Here is an 18,886-nt window from a genome sequence, read left to right on the forward strand (position 1 = left end):
GGAGGTGGGATTTTACAAAGAACCAGAATTACTTTTATGAGTCATCAAAGCCAAGAATGAACACAATTTAAGTGTGAATCTTAAGAAAGCCCAAGCTTAAGCCTACAGGCTGGTAATGCTTGGAGAAATCTGAGTCACATCACACATAAATCATTGAGTTCTTATCAAAGTCCTGGTGGGAAAGAAGTGGCTATGTATTGGTGGTTGTATACACCAGTGCAGGAGATGACCGAACATAGTTGTTTCAATCTGGATCTCTTTTGCCCATTGAATTCTTCTTACTCTTTATAAACTGATTGTACTAGAGAAGCAAGCAGTCAAGGGTACAAGGAATTCTAGAATAATAGAAGCCAGTTGGAACTGGAATGGTCACAGAAAAATGTTTGTGGCAGAGACAGATGACCTAGAAAGGTCATAGAGAGTGTTAACACTCTACCTGATTCTACATGTCTGCACACACCCACTGTCCATAGGCTGGGACCCCTGCAAGCAGAGCAGTTATCATCTCAGTCTCTGTGCTTGGGAGTAGGGGAGAAAGGCAGAGGCATTGGACACAGATACGTCACTACCTAGCACTTGGCCCTGTTGGCTTCATATGTTGATGTTAATGATTCATCCCATCTTTTCTGGGGCAGCACTTTCAGATGATCTGCCTCACTGTTCTGGGAGGATGGTTGGGAGAAAGAAAAGAGCTGAGGTGCCAAACTATCGATGCTATGGCTCCAGTGCTATCCCTTACCTAGTATGTCTTTGAGAAAGTTAACTTATCTCTCTTAATTTGTTTCTTTGTCTATGGAAAGGGAATTAATACCAGCCTGTTGGCTTTCATTCTTCCTTTCTCTTACAGTAACAGAAACGTAGTGAGGCACAGGGCTGACCAGCTGTACTACCTTTCACAAACTTCTGAGCAGGCGATGTGACAAGCTCTCTCCAGTGAAGTATGACAAGAGTGGCATTCCCATTCCAGGCTGGTGCCTTGAGGCCAGACCTAGAGAGGTCATATGCTTTCCCCTTTCCACTGGCCACAACCCCAGTGACATGCCCACATAAAACTAGACAAAGCAACATGATGGAGAGAACTTGGTCCCTGAATAATTGTGAGCAGGAGAATGGCCTGCTGAGCCAGTCTGTTTACATGAGGAAGAAATCAAGCATTTTGCTCCAGATATTGCATTTTGGAGGTCCCTAAAGTTTAACCTTATCCAAGTTGGATACTGTTAGAACTCAAAACCATTTGAAGGTAAAGAAAATAACTAAAGTGTTTTATCAATAGATTATGGCTGCCACATAATTGAATCAGCTATCAATGGAAACAACAATTCTGAAAAACTAAAAATATCCAACTGCCAAAGTAAATTATCCAGCCTAAACTTACTGAGCATATTAAACAAGGGTAACAGACACACATTGATATCAACCCTTGCCTCCTGTTAGCACAGTCCTCTTCGAAGAGTCTTGGGAGGTAGTGGCCACAAAGCTGGAGGGTCACATTCCCTCTGTCTGCTTCTGCACATATCCAGCCTAATATAAGGATTGCTGGAGTTCATGTGCATCTTGCTGCAGAATGGCAGCAGCAGACAGGACCTCGACTGGGGCCTGACCTTTGCCATCCAGAATCTTGGCTGATGCCCCAGGCAATTGTCAGTTCTCTACATCTGAGCTTACTCAGACACAACTTAAGCTATTAAACAATATCTTTCTTGAGAATCTCCCAGTTCCCTTCATTAAAGCCCTTAACAAAGCCTCTCAACATCTTTGAGAGAGTGGAAAGCAGGCGTCACTTTCCCAACCTGACAGCAAGCAGATGTTTGGGGAAGGAGTCAGCCAGCCCACAGGGCCTCTGGGAACAGAGCAGAACTCAGCACAGCTGCCCTGGGCACCTGCACCTGACAGGGCTGCTCAGCCCACTCTCTACCTAAGAATAGTGTCCTTTCTGCACCCGTGGTGGGCCAGGGTACTTGAACGTCTGCTGTCGGAGATGGAGACTCATTCCTTTGTATTTCCTAGGAATTCTCTTTCTCTCTCTCTTTTACAAAGCAGAAGTCCCAGGGGAGGGACTCAAACGTCTCATTATTACCTAAGCCACTGAGTCACAAGGAGGCCATGAGCCCCTCAGGGCAGGGGCACACAGAACTGGGAGTAGAACCTTTTTACCACACTTGGTCCTCATGTTACAGAACCCCTGGGCTACTCCAGTTGAAAACAAACCCACGGGCTCTTTAGTTAGGGGCCCGATTGCCCGCCGCCAAAATTATAACTCTCAATACCAGAGTTTAGTGAAAAGAAAAAGAATAGTTTATTTAACAGTTATATAGATTTAGTTATTTGCGGATTTCTGTTAAGTCTTATGTTCTTTAAAACACCCATAAACACATATCCTTGCCTCCCCCCTACCAAACCAGGCTAGTTTTAGAAAAGTCAGAGAAACCCTTTCCCTACTTTCCAAACACAGTTCAGCTTTACCAGTAGCTGCCAATTAATTATTCAATCCTGATTGGGGAGACCTCGTCTGTGTTATGGGGTCCACCAGCTTTTAATCCAGAACCTCATGGATTCTCAGCCTCCTTGTAAACTGTATAGTTAGTCCTTTTGAAATCCGCACAGTCAGCCTTAACCTTAGTTAAATCCGCACAGTCAGCTCGCCTAAAATGTCTGCCGCTTATTTTTAAATCCCTGACTACATCCTCTGATGTAGTGGGTGCGGTAACCAGTTCTGACCATTCACAGAACCTTACGCAGGTTCTGTGTGCTTTCTCCATACCATCCCCTGGTTCAAGACTCCTCCCATCTACCTGAGGCTTTGGATGCATTAAAGCCATTTTGCATAAAAAAGACACTAGCCACCAGCCTCAGGCATGTGGAGGCATTCTGAAAAGCTGCTTCCTTCTCCCCATCCCCCAGCTGCAAACTCTGGGGTTTTTTTGAAACACCCGTTTCTGTAACACTCAGAGCTGAGGAGGACAAAGGTCAAGAACATCAATTGGATCTGATTTCTGAAACACTCTCATTTACTGCAACTTAACCTGAGAAACAGATTTTTGCTTTAGGTGCTTCTCTGGCTATCTCGTTTTTTTCTGTTTCACTGTCTCCTGTCGGGTCTTCCTGTCTGTCCCTGAGCAGTGCAAATAACAGAATCTTTCCCAGTAGCCACAGCAATGTGAAATGGCTAAGGCAAAAAAGAGGCAGACTTCTGGATGAAGAATGGGACAAATGTGTTTCTGATCTGGACAGCTTGAATTGCTGCTCCTGTTACTGAGCAAAGTGGGGCTTGTTCATGTGGTGCCTTGGTGTAAAACCCAACAATTAGTGTTGAGAAAAAACAAGTTTTTATTTACAATATGTCAACTGTGGGGGTCCTGGGAGTGTTACAGAACCCCTGGGCTGCTCCAGTGGAAAACAAACCCACGGGCTCTTTAGTTAGGGGCCCGATTGCCCGCCGCCAAAATTATAACTCTCAATACCAGAGTTTGCTGAAAAGAAAAAGAATTGTTTATTTAACAGTTATATAGATTTAGATTATTTGCGGATTTCTGTTGTTAAGTCTTATGCTCTTTAAAATACCCACAAACACATATCCTTGCCTCCCCCCCCTTCCAAACCAGGCTAGTTTTAGGGAAGTCACAGAAACCGTTTCCCTACTTTCCAAACACAGTTCAGTTTTACCAGCAGCTGCCAATCATTCAATCTGATTGGGGAGGTCCTTTCTGTGCTGTGGTGCCCTCCAGCTCTCAATGCAGAACCACCTGGATTCTCAGCCTCCTTGCAAACTGCCTTCTTCCTGCAAACCGTGTGGATCTTCTCTCCTTCTCAAAACTGCATGGCGAGAGCCTCTTAAAGCAGCCTGAAGACCCCTTCTCCAAGCCACATGGAGAAGGCCCCGTCACCAAGCCACGTGGAGGGAGCACACGAGAGAGCGAGAGAGCCCGAGAGCTAGAGCGAGAGCCCGAGCCAGAGAGAGTCCGAGTCAGAGCGCCAGAGCGAGAGCCAGAGTGCCAGTGAGAGCCAGAGCCCGAACGAGAGCTTGAGAGACTCAGAGAGTCAGAGAGCCAGAGCGCCAGTGAGAGCCAGAGCCCAAATGAGAGCTTGAGAGAGTCTCCGAGTGCCAGAGCCCGAGTCAGAGAGCGAGAGTCTCAGAGCGAGAGTCTGAGAGAGTCTGAGCACCAGAGCCAGAGCCCGAGTGAGAACCCGAGTCAGAGCGCGAGAGTGTCTGCTAAAATGTCTGCAGCTGCTTATATATCCCTGACTGCGTCATCTGACGCAGTGGGCGTTGCAAACAGTTCTGACCATTCACAGAACCTTACGTAGGCTCTGTGTGCTTTCCATACCATCCCCTGGTTCAGGACTCCTCCCATCTGCCTGAGGCTTTGGATGCATTAAAGCCATTTGCATAAGAAAGACACTAGCCACCAGCCTCAGGCATGTGGAGGCATTCCAAAAGCTGCTTCCTTCTCCCCATCCCCCAGCTGCAAGCTCTGGGGATTTTTGGACTCCCCTGTTTCTGTAACAGGAGCACTTCAGCTCGGAACTCTGTCCTCCCATGAGACCCAGCACCTCCCTTGCTCCCCAAAAGGCTATATGCCAAAACAAAAGATCTGGGATATGTTGTCATCAGCCTCTCTGTAATAGTCCAGAGAAGCATGCGCTGTTACACTGAATCATGGTGAAGTCCAAGAAAGCCTAAGTCCTAAGAGAGTGTCCTCTCCATATATTCAGAGCTCCAAGAGTCCAGATAGAGTCCGGGTCTGCAAGGCAGAGTCCTTGGTGGCTTCTGAGTCAGCTGGAGCAGGCACGACCAAAGCAGCAGCATGCCTGCTTTCTTACTAGCCCAGGCTTCATGGCTGGATCCTGACTACAAACTGCATAGCTGCTTGCTGCTTCCCACATGGCCACTACAACCTGCTCCTACATCATGGCACACTTCTGTTATGCTTCCCCAACATGATCCCCTTACATCATGGCACCCCTCCATCATGCTTCTCTCCATCACGCTCCTTCCTCATGCTCCAGCTCTTAATTCAAAAGCACATTGCACCTTCTTTTATGGCCAAGGCGGGCGGGGTCACCTACATCCTTTCAAACTGCACAGCCCCCTCCCTCATGGTTCTCTCCCTCAAGGCTGTTCACCCTTCCTTTTAAATGCTGACCACCCCCCAACCCCAGCACCATCATTGTTATGAAAAGTATCTTAAGCTGTATCATCTACCCTTTTACCTGGGGGCAGCACAGCTTCCCTTCAGGAAAGGCTCAGCTATCACCTTGTCATTGTTATGCAAAGTACCTTAAAAGCAGTATTATCTCCTTCACCCACCCCCCAACCATGGGCTATGGGGACTTTGAGGATCCCTCCCCAACTCTGTTACACTCCCTCCAAAAGAGTTGTGCAGACTTTACTCACACACACAACCCACCTATTGACAAGTTTATAACAAACAAGGCAATCTGATGCATTAGACCAGTTTTTGAAGTAGAAATCTTTTCCTTTCCCTCCAACTTCCTATTAGACACACTTGTGTAGGATTCTGATCTTTCTTTAAATTCTCCCCCTGCCTTAAGGCCTTGATTCTCCTAAAGACCAGCTTCCCTCCCAGCCTATGATGACTTGACCCTTCTCTGAGACAAATGTCATTTCCTTTCTTAGAGGGATACCGAAGATCTAAAATCTTGCTTCTCATGGATACTTTCACTTTATTCTATACTAAGATAGAAACTTCTTTACCAAAGGGCCACACTAATCAGACAGGATGCTGCCCTGATTGTAGGCAGGTGTCTCAAAGGCAGAATTCTGGAGAAGCAGAACCTGAAATGAGCTCTGTAAACTATAAAATGTCAACCTGGAGAAGAGAATGGAATGTGATCATTTACTTACTTATTTTTTAATTTAACAAACTTCTTAGTAACTATATTTGAACTTTCCTAAATCAAAGTACACTTACATTTTCATTTGGGCCTTACCTTTAAGATAGCTATGTGTTCCCAAACAGTCCAACATTTGGCCACTTTAATAAAAAAGATATGTCAAAAGATGGGCCAAGACATATACATGTGAAAGATAGAATGCATCTCAGTCTTTCAATTATACCGTCAAAATACAATATATAATGTTTTGAAAAATAAAATTTTAATAAGTGATCTGTAGAGCAAAACCTGAGGTAGTCATATGGCATCCTGTGCTTGTGGTAATTCCCTTTCCAACATTTGTTATAAAATTGCCTTTGAATTTGATCATTAGGGCAGGGACTCTGTGTTTGGAGGAGGAACTCTTATATGATTTCCAGACTCCCTGAAATTACTTGCCACATTTTTCACGCCTATGACTGCATGTTGTATGTGTTTTTATTCCCCCCTCCTCCCAGGTAGAGAGTCAATCACTTTTAGTAGATTCTCAAAAGGATTCTTTACTCGAGAAAAATGTGAAAGCCTCTGGTTTAGAGATTGTGCAGTACCAAGAGAGAACCTATGCTTAAAATGTCTTACTACCATGCCTAGGCCAGGCCATCAACCACACCCTCTTCCTACTACAAGGCCCCAGGAGATGGTAACTGAGAGTCTAATTGAATTTCTGCTCTATTTTATCACAGAAGGTGAAGTTCACCAAACCTCTCCAACCCATCATGATAATCCTCTTCCCTCAGAAAGACCTCTCCTTCAGATGCCATCAAAGCAAAACCTTAGGTGTCAACAAGAAGTCCTGTGTTCATCAACAGGCAGGAGCACTGGTTCTGGTTCAGGCCTTTTTCTGAGATTAAATACTTTGTCTAATTTGATACTCAGTACAACTCCGTGAGGTAGCTATTTTTATCATCATTTACAGAGAAAACAACTAAATCTCATATTGGTTGTTAATTTGCCCAGATTTACATATCTGGTTAATCCAAAAAGAAATGGTTGAAAAGTATTTCAATTGAAGAGTAATATAATGAGATTTGCAAGATGGCTGATATTGTGAGAAATGCTCACAATAAAATACTGGGACACAAGACTTTATCAGCAAAGCAAGGCGTTTATTCACAATTCTGCAGAAACGGGTGCATGGCTGGAGGCAAGCACACCCAAGTGGAAAAAAAGCAAGTAGTTTTATCCCTAATGTGAGTAATGTCTTCCCCGTTTCTGGGTACTTTGGAGTTTATAATCTGACACGATTGTGTTTAGAGGTGGTAGAACTTGTTTGTTGAGATATCTAGCTACATCTTTCTGCGTTTGATGATGAATATCTTCCTCCCTTTGTTCTCAAGAGGCATCTCTGATGAGCTGCAGAATGTCACATCCTCACTTGTATACTTATATTCTTTCTTTGTTTCATTGTTGACTAAGAGACCGACCCGCTGACTCATGATTCAGTTACAGTTGGTCTTAGTTGTTAATCATTTTCTATTGGTTTGAGAGTCACCAGCTTCCTTGTTCCCTACAATATCTATGTGAAAAATGGGTCGAAATGGCACAATAATAGGACTAGAGAGAGAGGCTTAGAGGTTATTGCAGTACTATATACAAGAGGTGATATGGCTTGGACTAGAGCAATAACAGTAGATAGAGTCAAAGAATAGATAAAGTAGACTGGGCATGGTATTGGCATGAGGAGGCAGAGAGAAGTGTCAGGTTTCTGATATGAGCCACTGGACTGAGGTGGTGGCCAACCTCTGAGATGGCCCCAATGATCCTTGTCTCCTGGTACTTACATGGTTGCGTAGTACCCTTTCCATGCTGAATCATGGGTAGCCTGTGTGAACAGTAGAATACTCACAATGTATTTACCTTATGAGGCTGAGTCATGAGAGTGATTACAGCTTCAGGCTTGTTCTCTTTTTGCTTACCTCCTCTGAGGGGAACCAGCCATTATGCTGTGAGGACAGTCAAGCAGCTCTAAGAAGCCTTATGGAGAAGGCCAAGTGTGAAGAAGTTAAAGTGTCCTACCAACTTGCCAGCTATGTGAGTCTGCTATCTTTGGAGGGGATCTTCCATCCCCATTCAAGCCCTCAGATGACTGTAGCCATGGTCCACTTCTTGACTGCAAACTCCTGAGAGACTTTGAACTAGCACCACTCAGCTAAATTAATCCCAAATTCCCAAACCACAGAGACTGTGAGACAATAAATGTTTATCATAGCTTTAAGCCACCAGATTTTTTGACAATTTGTTTTACAGCAATAGATAACTAATTCAACATTAGTGCCAGGTTTGGGTTTTTTGAAGGAGGGGTGATGATTTTGGTTTGGGCATGTTTAATTTAAAATGCCATCTAAAGGAGATATTGAGTAAACAGTTATACATAAATGTCTGAAGCTCAGAAGAACACTGATGAAGAATTTAAATTTGGGAGTCCTTAGCATATGGATGGTATTTAAAACCAAGAAAGAGTGTGAAGATACAGAAGAGAGCAAGAGAGGCTTCTGGGAGGAAGTGATAACTGAGCTAAATGTTATATGATGAGGGGTTTGCCTAGAAAAAGGAGCTGGGAATATGAACTGGAGTGAGAAGAGGGTAAATTTCAGGGCCTTCAGGAAGTTCAGGTGTAAATAAACTACTTGTGGGGAGTGATATCTGTTGCATTTAGTATTTGTGAAAGGAGACGCTGAGATTAAGTCCAGCAAGCAGGATGTGTGGCCAGCGACGAACGGAGGGCTGTTACTCGCTCTGGTAACCAGAGATTGTTCACAGCCCTACCATTCCTTTTATTGAGTTGCAGAAAAGATTTTTTTTAAGTAAAACTAAATAGAAACTGAAAAGGCTTACATGGTAACAAACATTCTTTCCACTAAAAGAGCTACAGAGCTACAGAGCTAACAAGCTTACGTGATTCCATTAAGAGGGATAAACATTAACCTATAGGGCTACAGAGCAAAGCGGTAAATCACAAAAAGTCCAAGGGTCTGTCCCAAATCCAATATAGTCGCAATGTGAGAGGAGACACTAATTTTCAAGTTTCTTTGTTTCTACAGACTTGTAAACCGGACCCCAGGAATTGTGTGTGGGTAAGGGTCCAAGGGTCTGCACCACATCCGATGTTATCACTATGGGAAATAAGCTTAGGTCTTCAGCCCTCTTTGTTCCCTGGCTTCTGTGACTCAGTTACTAGGAGCCGCGTGCAGGTGCTGGCGTCAGCAAGACTCGTTTGCAAGTTCTTGCAGGCTGAGATGACAGGACACCTGGGTAGGGGGGCCCGCTTGCAGGCCCCCCCGCAGAGGGCTTGTGACTTTCGCCTACAGATATCCATCTAAGGCTATTGCATTTCTGAGTGTCTCCTGATTGAATGGTAAAATTCTCAGTCCATACATGTTCCCCTCCCAAAGGCAATCCCTAGTATGGTGTTAAAGGATAAATAAAATTGCAACATAAATATAAACAAAATATTTGTGGTTAATAAAAGACATGCATACAGCAAAAGAGTCTGTTTTGCAGATGAGAAAATTAAATGTAGCAGTAACAAAGGAATTGGTAATATATTCTGTGCTTCCTCAAGCCTTCTTTCACAAGCCAAGTGGTTTGAGAAATAGGTAGTCTACCCAGCTTACTCTTTTATTTCTGTGTCCTGGTTGCTGCATTGTACCTATATTATATATAAAGATATGATATTTATATATAAAATGATACATAAAAAGTGGCATAAAAAATACCTGGAAAGATTTCAGATATGAGTCAGACTGTAAGAATCAAATAGTTAGAGGGGTAAGAAACAGAAAAAATCATGTATAGGTATTTACACATACTCACCCGTATTAGATTAACTCAAATGGCAAGGGTATAGACAATTCCTGTGTTCAATAGAAAAGAGGAATATGTTTTCTTCTTTGGCCATAGAAACGTGGAAAAGGATTAACTCAGCTACCTGACTTTTTAAATCTAATGGATGTAATTATGAAAGAGGATTAGTAGTGACTGGTCTTGGTTCAAAAATGCTAAATTTCCTTAACCTGGACTATGTTTTCAAAAATTCAAGATGCATTTAGCAAAGCAAGGAAAAATAAATTCAGGTTGCTGGTTTGGCAGCTGGTCTGGATACAGTAGTTTGCTCTGTTTACTCTGTCAGGAAGCCAGTTCCATTTGATTAAATTCTGAAATTAGAATGCATGCACTCTGGAAGATACCAAGCAGCTTCATGCTTTTACCCATATGGAAAATGTGATTAAGGAAATGAACTTAATGGCTGTAGCATCAGAAGAGATCAATGCAACAGCTGCCTTCAACTAGGCTCAATAGGCTAGACCTCTACTTTATTAAAATGGATGGCTTGAGCATAGAAACTGTGTCCACATCACAGCACTGCCATATTGCTCTGAACTCAGGCCGAGAAGGAGCCAAGTGAAACTGCCATCAAATATCATAGCAGCAGTGCAAGCACAGATCCACTCTCACACCACAAAGCTAAGATTTAGCCAAAAGGAGAGATAATTAAAGAATTTATATGCATAGCCTTCCCATATCAACATACTGGATTATTTTCAAAATTGCTGCTGTGTCCTAATTTGGCAAGTTTTACAGAATTCCCCCACAACGATCTTGAAATTCTCTGTGGGGTGGTGACATCTTTTGCCTTACCAGAAATGGAGCAGGCCATGAATAATAATTTATATGTGAAATACTGTCAGAATCCATATATAACCAGAACACCTAGGCAAAAAGCAAACAAACACCTCATTGTGTTCGTTTACCCAGTAAATAAAGAGGAAGGTAGGATTTTATTGGAAAATACTTAAATTGGCACTTGTGACTGTCAAGTCATCACTTTGGCCATATATGCATGCTGGTAAATTGAAAAACTAAAGTGGAACTGAGGTATCATCATTGCACCTGTGAAGCACATATGAGAAGAAAATGTCATCTAAGAGATGCTGAACCAGAGGATGGTCTAGATAAGACCTTCTATAATAGCAGAACATTGACATGGACACCATGTTCCAGGATCTACTCTTCGGGCTTCATACAGATCAGATTCCCTGGGACTGTTTACTGCTAATCAAACTCATCAGAAGTTAATACATAAAGCAGAATGACAATAATCATGGGACTCAGAATGCTCAAGAGAGCTGATGAGTAAGTTATACTCTCTTCCCTAAGACATGCTAGATAGATAAATGTTTGCTTGGTCTGCTTGGAGCCAGAGCAAGATGGATCTCACTTGTCAGTTTTATGCTGTTACCTACAGATCAGATGCTGGTGTTCTTACATTGGAGCACACTTTTCCTTCAACAGGAGAAAACTTGGGAAATTCTTTTCTTCTTTTTTCTTTTTTTGAAAAATTCCTACCTATTAGATGGCTTTTTTAGAAATACCATGTGTGCTATCCTTTCTGTTGATACACTCTTTGATACGGTTTAAGACAGATGATTTAGCAGAGCTAACACATTTGTTCTTTAGTCTACACAATACGTAGTACCTGACTATCACTCCTATAGATCACCCATGATTGTAGTTCTGCTTAACGCCGTTTTGGTTAACAATAGACTGCATATTCGAGGGTGGTCCTGTGAGATTACAATGGAGCCGAAAAATTCTTATAACTTAGTAACATCATAGCCATTTTAACATTGTAGCATGATGCATTACTCACAAGTTTGTGGTGATGCGGTTGGAAACATACCTACTGCACTGCCAGTTGTTTAAAAGTGTAGCAATACAATTATGCACCATACATAATACTCGATAATGATAATAAACAACTATGTTATTGATTTATGTATTTACCATACTTTTATCATTTTAGAATTTATTTTTACTACTTATAAAAAATGTTTGCTGTAAAACAGCCATTAAAGGGCAGCAGCCGCACACATCTTGTATTTGTCCTTGATGGCATCCTTTTCTCTCACTTTTGATTTAATCTCATGTTGTTTTGTACAGTAACATGCTGCATAGGCTTGTAGCCTAGGAGCAATAGACTATACTGTATAGCCTAGATATATAGTGCACTATACTACTAGGTCTTTGTAAATAGACTTGATGTTCACACAATGATGAAATCACCTAACAATAAATTTCTCAGAATGTATCCTCATTGTTAAGTAGTGAATGACTGTTTTTTGATTTGATAGAAAAAAGCAAGAATTGATTAATTTAAGTACTTAAAAATATCAACATAATTTCATTAAAGTTAATATGATTAAATAATAAGGAGAAACAATAATGACCTTAATGAAATATTTTACGGATTATTTGAATTTAAAAAAATTTCTAAAAAAATAATTTTGTAAATTCATAAAAATATAATCAGCATACAGAACAAATCACACAAAATGTTACCATCAAAATATAATATTTTGGCAAAATTACTTCATCTTTTGTATACATATTTTGTTCATATAGATTAGAGCATATAATATATACAATTTTATATCCACTTTTTGTCATATGTAACGTAAATGTCATTATAACACAATATAACATAAATTCCCATGTTAATAAAACTTCATATTTAAATGGCTAAGTGGAATGACATCTTAAATCAGGGGTTTTGAGCACAAAAGGCTTCAGGGGCCAGGCAGGTAACTAAAATGTGAGATGGATGGATATAAGACATGGGAGGCGTGGTAACTGAAAATGCATATCCCACTAAAAGGTATGTATTGACAAAATCTAGTAGAAAAAATGTTAGTCACAGAAGAATATGTTTAGTATAAAATCATTCATATTGTTCTATAATATTTTTAAATTTTTTGTTTTTACTTTTTTCATTTGTGCCATTCAATTGAGTATGTGTCTTTACACACGGGGTTTAAAAGACTCATTGCTTTTGTTTTAATATTGCACTCCCTAAACCCAGCTATCATGCTATTTAAATTGTTTTAAAACACAATTAGAAATACACTAGATACACATGTAACCAAAACAGCCCTACAAGTAAAGCAAGGAATGCAAAGCACCAAATTCAGGTGCGATTAATTATATCAGGTGGGAGGAAGTGTTACGAACACAGATTTTTCAAAGTGTGGTAAACAGAAGGGATTTTAAGAGAGGGGCAATATTTTAAGTTGGGTGGTAAGCACACAGATATTGGTTGCACTTTACATTTTTTTGTGTATATTATTTTATAACATTAAAAACAAAACTAAGAGCCACTCTAGGTTTGGCCACCGGCTGCCAGTAGTATAGCATAGTCACCAAGTGTATGGGCTCTGATGCCAGACTGCCTGATCAAATCTGAATCCCCAACGTCACCACTAATTAGTTTTGTAGACTCTGGTAGTTACTAAAATTCTCTCCAAACTAAGGCACGCAGATCATATCCAGCGATTTGTCAATTTTTGTACAACCCTTCATCTAAGAATGGTTTGTAAATTTTTAAGTGGTTAGAAGAACTGCCCTCAACCTTGTTATCAAACTAAATGGCTTTGGAAATTAGCTTTTGCTGAGGGCTTGATAATATTTCTCAATGAATTAAACCTAAAGCTATAAGGCAAAATAGTGCTTACACACCAAACTTTTACTGTTGTAAAGTTATTTCAATAACTAACATTTCTGAATCACAAGGAATCTCAAGCTGCTTTATATATGTTTCCTGTGGTGTTAATAAATTAAGAAGCAAGATCTCCATACCTACAAAAATTTTCAGTAGATATATTTTCTGAATTCAAACTATAGTTCCAACAGCATCTTTCAGACCTGAATGTAAGTAAAAAGAAAATTTCTTTATTTCAAAAATCCATTTAACTATGCTATTACGAACCTTCTACCTAAACTTCAGTTGGAAGCAATTAATCTGCAATGTAATATCATGCTAAAGGCAAATACTGGGAATTATAGAATTGTATTAATGCCTTCCAATGAATACGCTCAGTTAAAATCATATGCTCTTGGACTGATATCAATATTTGGCAACACCTATGACAAAAACATTTCAGACATTTTCAAAGATAAAATCCATAAAAATTCATTTAAAATCACATTAACCAAGCCAAGTCTTTGAGAATGAGCTACGTGTAACTCCAGGCATGGCATGATCTCCTTAATAAGTCCTTAGTTTCTTGGCTAAAAAAAAAAAAAAAAATTACATTAACGGATGAGCATTTGTTATTGATTTTTCAAAAAAGATTTTATTTATTTATTGTCGAAGCGAGGGGAAGAGAGGAGGAGAGAGAGGGAGAGAAACATCTATTGGTTGCCTCTTTCTTGTGCCCCAGCTGGAACCAGGCCCCAAACCCGGATGGATGCCTTGATCGGGAGCTAAACCTTTTATCTTCCGCTTTGGGGACAACACCCAACCAAGTCACACCATTTGGGGCTGCTATTGATTTTGATGATAGGAAACACTAACTTTGAACTCCAATTAAAAGAAATGTTATTCCTCCCTCCCCCCAAAGAAATCTACGTTCTTCTTAATAATATCATTACAAGAAGATTGTATCAATTATATTTTTAAATTCATCAACACAAATTTTGCGGCAATTTGTTTTCTCTCGTTATATAAGTACAGTGATACCTCGGCTAACGAGTGACCGTTCTAACGAATTTTTCGGCCAATGAAGTTATTTTTCTGTTTTTGGACCCGGCTAATGAATGTTTTAGTGGATGCGCGCGCTAACATAAAGCCGCAAACATGAACAGTCAGGCCATTCCAGGAGCTTATCTTTTCTGTCTGCATGTGTGTGACAAAGAAATGAGCTGACCACTCACATAGGGGAGACCCGCCAACCCGACTGGGTTGTTTATGTTCGAGACAGTGAGAAGTGAGATGCCTGATAACATAAGCAGCTTTGGATTTGATGACAATGTACTGTAGTAGTGTAAAGATGGTCAGTTTTTCATTCTACTTTCCACTCTCCTTCATCCATTTGGGTAGCTGTTCATCTCAACCTCTGGTGAGTTTTTACCCCTTTATAGTGTGCTTTTTACTACTTCATAAAACTTATCTTTGAATAGTGGGTAGCATCTAGAATGAATTCAGTGATTTTCTAAAGAAACCTATGGGAAACCATGGGGTTTCGGCTAACGAAGATTTCGGCTAACAAATGTGATTCCGGAATGAATTATCTTCATCAGCTGAGGTATCACTGTATCTATATAATAGCCTCAATTTTTCCTCTTGGACTATGTGAATGAAAAAAGGAGTTCTATGGCAAGTAATCTCACAGGGCTGATTTGATCATAAATTCCTAACTGCCCGGCTTACAGTGAGTAGTCATACTCAGGGCATATAAATTGTAGTAAAAGGTTTATCTTCGCCTTAAACTCTGTACATTGTTTCTATGCACCTAGGTCCATGATTTTCAACTGGTGTGCTGCAAGAGGTTTTAAAACATGCAATACCTGACTATTTAGTCAGGGGCACTAAATTCTGCCATGGTATATAAAAATCCATTTCTAGTACCTCAAGTGGTGAGCAAATGGAGCCTTTTCAGAAGGCAGCATTTCTAATTATTTCTGTGGAACTAAGATTCTTCAAGAAGATAGGCAGTATGCCAAAAATTTTAATTTATGAACTAATAAATTGGTGAAACTTTGGTTAAATTGAAGTTAAAATCCAAATGAAGGGTTTCTTTTTGTATAGTTATTATCAGTACTTTTAACATGTTATTACAAATTATGACTCCCTAAGAAAGTGATAAAACATACATCACTTTCAAATTTATTGACTCTTGACTTTTTTCCAAAGGAGTGTCTTGCTTTTCTAGTGGAGGTTCTGTCGACTATACTATGGCAAACACTGGAGTAGAAATTACGTGATCAGAAACATTAGTCTGGAGGATATATATATATATATATATATACACATATAGGATGTAGAGGACAGAAGCAAACAGAACAGATTAAATCTCCAGGTAAATACAGTCCAGGTAATGCACATGATTATAGAAACACAACAAGTACATTGTGAAGATAAAATGGGCAGCATTTGGCAGTTGAATAGATATAGGCAATGAGCATAAGTAATGGGGTGGTAGGGGGTCATAGATATTCAAACTTATTTGGTTGGCTGGAAAAATAAGAATACTTTTCATGAAAATAGGGAAGACAAAATCTGCATCTCAGTGGCATCTGGACAGATTCATGGAAAGAATAAAAGACGTAATAAATTTTGTTTGCCAGGCAGTTGAACCTTTCACCATGAGAAGTCTATTTCCTCTTCCCTCCTGTAGGCCTTTCCTCCCTTCTTTCCTTCCTTCCTTCCAAATTAGGCTTATCATCAAATCTGGCTACTGAAGGAAACAGTCTCATTGGCCTTTTTTTTCCCTATACCCCAAATGGGCATCTTAAATTTTAAAGAATCTTAGTGCTGATGAGTAGAGGAAATAATATTTTAATAAGACTCCATTTCAACACATGCTGGTCAGTTGCTTAGTATAATGTAATAAATAAAGGGCAAAACACCCCCAAGCAAACAGGATGCTATAATGGTTTTAAAAAATGTACATTACTATAAATTATTGGACTTTTTGTATTAATCTTAGAAAATTCATCTATTTTAGAATGACGTTATGCTATACGTAATGACTGACATTAAATAAAAATTCATTTTGCACATGAATCTGTAATAACATGGACTGCTCTTGGAAAAACTTAGTTGTCCCTGATTTATGTAATTTCATTGAAAGAAGTTTCTGTTGGTTCTTGCTTCCACAATACAGTCTTTGTGACTCTAGGAACACATTGTAACTTCGACACTAGTGCAGGTGTAAAGAACAAGGAGAATTTAAGCATTCATGACTTCAGATTTAAAATGATGAAGCATTTGTATGAACAAAATTCTCTTGTCAAACAAAACACAATAATTTTCTTTTTTCACACCTTTTTTTTTCTTGTACATGTATACTATCATCTTGCCCTGGCTGGTTTGGCTCAGTGGATTGAGCGTCGGCCTGCGAGCTAAGTGTCGCTGGTTCGATCTTCCAGTCAGGGCACATCAGAGAAGGAAAACTCTGATTCCAAAAAACCTCCGCTGCCTTGCGGCATACCTCTTCAGGGGAAAGGCTAAGGGAGTAAACCCCGACAGAAAATCCGGAGCCGGAGTCCCTAAGGCGGTTTGACGTTGTAGTCAACACCGGCAACTCCTGCGGCGCACCTGAAACCAAGCTGTATTGACTCCGTCTTTCCCTTGGATCCTTCAGCTGCGAAGAGAGGGGGGGGTCTGCTGCATGGGCAACAGCAGACCCTCCATATCACCCTGCCCAGGCTCTGTAGCTTCAGCTTCACTGGAGAGGACACTCCAGCGTCATCGCAAGATGTCGATTGAACAGGGGAGGAGACAGATACCGTGTCACTCCCGAGTCGGACTGCACAACCATTCTCGGCGGTGCAGATAGACACTTAAGAAGCTACACCATCGTCTCTCGAGACGGACGGCTGCCGACGACGACTATCATCTTCCTGATGATCCCGTGCCAGAGCAAACAGAAATGGGTCCTCTATTCTTCATGCACTTTTATGCCAGACTTTGTTCCTTCATTTACAAATCTCAGCCTCCTTTCCCTGAAGGTAAAGAATATGCTTCAAAGGCATACTTAATGCTGTACCCTCTCCTTAGGTTATGTCATCCAACAAATCTACCTGGGACAGCCCTAATGTGCCTGTTGCCCCCTTAATTGATAGCATCTCTTCCACTCCAAAGGGTCCTGGTTTGCACAGTAAATATGGTTATCCTATGTATTATAACTCATTTTTCTTTCCTCCCTCAATTTTCCATTTCCAGTTTTAACCATTCATTTTTTAAAGTATAGAATTAGAGGTTAAATGGAAAAAATTGAAGAAGTCAGTTGGCTCTATTTACACTTGACAGAATTAAGCATCTATCTGAATTTTGGGCAATTTATTTATTACATTAGGTGGTATTTTCTACTGTTAGGCTTCTCTAAGTTTTATGAAAATCTTTTACCTTCAGCCTTAATTTTATTATTCTTTCTCAAGACAAACAAGAAAGTCCAGGAAAGATGATCTTTGTTTTGGGATTCCTTTCTCAACCACGGATTATCATAATGCCCAGCCTAAGACATCCATCATATGGTATTATAAATTAACATCTTTTTAGATATCTATAATACTACTACCCTTGGGGGAATCGAGAGAATGTCACTCAAATCATATTTGGGTCACAATGTTCAAATGAGAAACCTAGGTTGAAAGGTGGCAAGGTTCTATTCTTTACTAGCTATATGACCTTGGAAAGGCACCAAATTAATTTTTGCACTTATATTTGTAATTTTATTATTTGCATTTAATCCCAGCTTCCTTAATCAAAATCTGTCATCCCAAAATTAACAGAAATTGGTCTTACAGTATCCTATTAGGAAACTGTTTACGTCTTTACTCAAAGGAAACAGCCACAATAAGAACAGAATCATAGGTATGGAGCTCATTTGGAGGGTTATCAGCTGGGAGGGGGAAGGGGAAGAAATGGGGAAATGGTGCAGGGATTAAGAAGTATAATTCGTAGGCTCAAAATAGACAGGGGGATGTTAAGAACAGTACAGAAAAGGGTAAAGCCAAAGAACTTCCATGCATGACCATGGACATGAACTAAGGGGGTGGGATTACCAGAGGGTAGGGGTAAATGGGAGAAGGGGAGCAAAGGTAAAAGAAATTGTGACAACTGTAATAGCATAATCAATAAAATATACTAAAAATTAAAAACTTTTGTTAGTCAAAAGAACCACCAGCAAAGTGACAAGCTGTAATAAAATTATATGATAACTGGGATTTGCTTGAGGGGTGGAAGTGGATTGTGGGTAGAGGTAGATGAAATAAAAGCATATAGTAATGAAATAGATACTGTTTTGGCCAGGCAATGGATACTCAGGGGTCAGGGTGCTATTCTTTCTCCTTTTGTGTGTGTTTGAAATGTTTCATAATAAAAAGTCTAAAAGGCAAAAAAAAGTAATAAATGTAAATTGATTTAATAATTTGAAAGAGTAGCAAGGTTTAGGTTTTGCTTTTGTTTTTAGTATAGTTGAGACTGAAGTTT

General features: G+C 40.2%; 1 non-coding gene across 1 annotated transcript; it reads right to left on the minus strand.

The window, feature by feature from the left end:
- Window positions 1-12,664: 12,664 nt before the first annotated feature.
- Window positions 12,665-12,823, minus strand: LOC150018960 (small Cajal body-specific RNA 1). Its single transcript, XR_016509549.1, has one exon.
- Between the last annotated feature and the right edge of the window lie 6,063 nt (window positions 12,824-18,886).

This window comes from Furipterus horrens, unplaced genomic scaffold (genome assembly GCF_987537825.1).
Source record: "Furipterus horrens unplaced genomic scaffold, mFurHor1.1.pri manual_scaffold_2, whole genome shotgun sequence".
NCBI classification, from domain to species: domain Eukaryota; kingdom Metazoa; phylum Chordata; class Mammalia; order Chiroptera; family Furipteridae; genus Furipterus; species Furipterus horrens.